A 2,781-nucleotide genomic window follows, 5' to 3' on the forward strand; every position below is an offset into this window, starting at 1 on the left:
CCTGAGGTAGGGGCAGGGGCAAACGGGGCCGAGGCTTCACTGGAGAAACACTGTAAGTCCAATATGTCTCCAAATAGGTCTGACCTTGCAAGGTTCCCCAGAGAAAGTAACGTCACTTCAGAAAATGTGGCTTTGCTGTGGATGAATTTTTCCCTTTCCAGAAAAGCAAAATATGCACAGGGACTGATCCTTATTGCAAACAAAAATATGCCTCAGTAGTATCTGTGATTAGACATCTTACGGTCCTTTTAAGGGAATCCTCATTGGAAAAAACTGAGATAATTAAGTCACTTGCAAGATTTTTTTAACCCTGTTGCAATGAGTTTGTATATGTATTCACTCACACAAACAAACTTCCACACAATTACACCGGAGTACCTGTTAACTCAGTCACTGGTTCACTCTCAGGCGCATTTCACTCACTCAATCAAACACAGATGCTCACACACCCAAATAAACACACATGCTCTGTTAAAGTTCAGAGGCTGCTATGTTGAACCGGCACTATTATAGCCAAGAGTGCCAGACAGGCAGAAAGGTTGGTAGGAAAGAAAAACCCAGACCTGTGTCTCAAACTTTTAAAAGGCAAAGTTGTGCTCCACAGACAAAGATGAGGCAGAAGATCAATTATTAAAGGACTCCAGGAGGAGAACGTGAAGAGCCTCGTGCACTGAAAGTTCTACGTGTCCAACGAAATGCAGAGTAGCTCGTCCAATTCTTCTCACCTCCTCTCTGTGTTTGTCTGATCACTCCTTTCTTCTCCTCCTCTTTTTGTCTTGTCGCCTGGGTGTTTCTCTGATGGTCTCTCTGAAAGTGAGGTAGCAGTTTCTCTCTTAGTATATTTGTGTGTGTGGGTTTTCTCTGAACTGCAGTGGGAGCCCTGCGGCTGTGGTGTGTAGAGGAGCTCTGCTCTTCAGCAGATCTGTACTGCGGAGAGCGCCAGCCGCTACCGCCGCTGCACCTTCCCTCCCTCCTTTGCACTCCCTCCTCCCCTCTTGCATATGTGCTTTCACGCTCAGTTTTGCTGATGCTCTCTGTCTACCCTTTTCTAGTGCATATGATCCACCATGATCTACTACATACCCCCTTGTGAAAAAAAAAAACTGGAACTCAGATCCCAGAGGTTAAAAATCCAGTCAAATTTTCAAATATTTTATCAAAAATTAGATTAGATTAGATTGTTGTTATAATAATGGAGAATTAAGTTTACTGAAATTTGGAAATAAATGTGAATGCTTTACATTAACTGGACACTTATGAAACATTCGTAACGCATACAGTGTATAAGCTACGGAGCCCCTCTGGGGTCACATGGTAGAAAAAAAAACTCGATGTGTAAATCAGTGCGAACGGATTTGTAAACTGTGCGAACGGATTTGTAAGCTGTGCGGACGGAAACGGTTTACAAATCCGTTCGCACAGTTTACAAATCCGTTCGCACGGATTGTGAATCCGAGGACACAGTTTTGAAATCCGTTCGCACAGTTTACAAATCCGTTCGCACGGATTTACACATCAAGTTTTTTTTTCTACCATGTGACCCCAGAGGGGCTCCGTACTAAGCAATTACACATGCACATTTTGTCCACTGGCATCTTCAAGCTATTATGATGGATTCTTAACACATCACTAATATTTATATCAATATCAAATTAAGTATAATCAGTATATCTCTATGGCCCTGTCATATGAATTTTAAATGAATTACAAAAAAAAAAAAATCTATTCCAAAAGCTACATAATACAGGAAATACAATGAATCACCCCAAACGTCATCTATTTAGATCTAAGGATTTTCAGCAATTACCTTTTTTGGAATCTGACTACCATAGCAGCAATGGTAGTTTACTGTATTTAAATATTATTTACTCACCACTTAATATAATATTTCATTTTTCTTTGAACAAACCTTAGGGTCCTTATGAGGTGCTGCATTTCACCTCCATGCACCCAACCAGGAAAACTTCTCACTTATCACGTTTGCGGAGGATGCAGCTCTATTCAGCCTGATCAGGAATAACAAGCAGTACACTTACAGAAATGACACTCAGTCCTTCAGACAATGATGTATTGTTCATCACCTCATACTTACAGGAAAAATCCAACCTCAGATACCTTTACACAATTAAATATCACCAGTCTGTGATGTTCAATGCATTCCAGGAGTTATGTTGTGGTTAAGTGTTTTAATTTACTATTTTGGTGTACCCACTTTCCCTCAACCTGTCTCATCTACATCTAATTCCTTTAGTGATTTCCTACGTTTCCCAGAATTACTTTCAACAATCTCCATAGGGGCGTAAACATGATGCATTCAGCTGTGGGTAATATGTGTTGGTGGAGAGAGCAATAGCAATAGCACAGTAAGAGTGAGAGAGAGAGTTTTTGCAGTCGAGAAAAAGTGAGTCTTGCCCCTTACTCAAAACGCAGCATGTCTTGTGGCTGCATTGCATTCTGGTCTATTGAGGCTACTGTCAGTGGAGAAATTGGTATCTCTGCCTCTCTTCTACAATGGATTTCTCCCTTAGTGATTGTGGAACGTTGGTGTAAACTCCATTGCAACTGCACTGGAAATGTCTCGACATGATGTCACATTGTCTACATTTGGCCATTTACCCACAGTAATAAGAAGTTGTTGAAGTGTTTTGGGGTGGATTTTTCCTTTAAAACCAAAAAGTCACAAAAACCTCATTATTCATTAACAAAATATACCAATGTCCCATGGGAATCATTAAAGCGTCATCTGGTCTAATCTAATTCACTTAAAACCTGGTAAACTAC

Source organism: Centroberyx gerrardi, chromosome 11 (genome assembly GCF_048128805.1).
Source record: "Centroberyx gerrardi isolate f3 chromosome 11, fCenGer3.hap1.cur.20231027, whole genome shotgun sequence".
NCBI classification, from domain to species: domain Eukaryota; kingdom Metazoa; phylum Chordata; class Actinopteri; order Beryciformes; family Berycidae; genus Centroberyx; species Centroberyx gerrardi.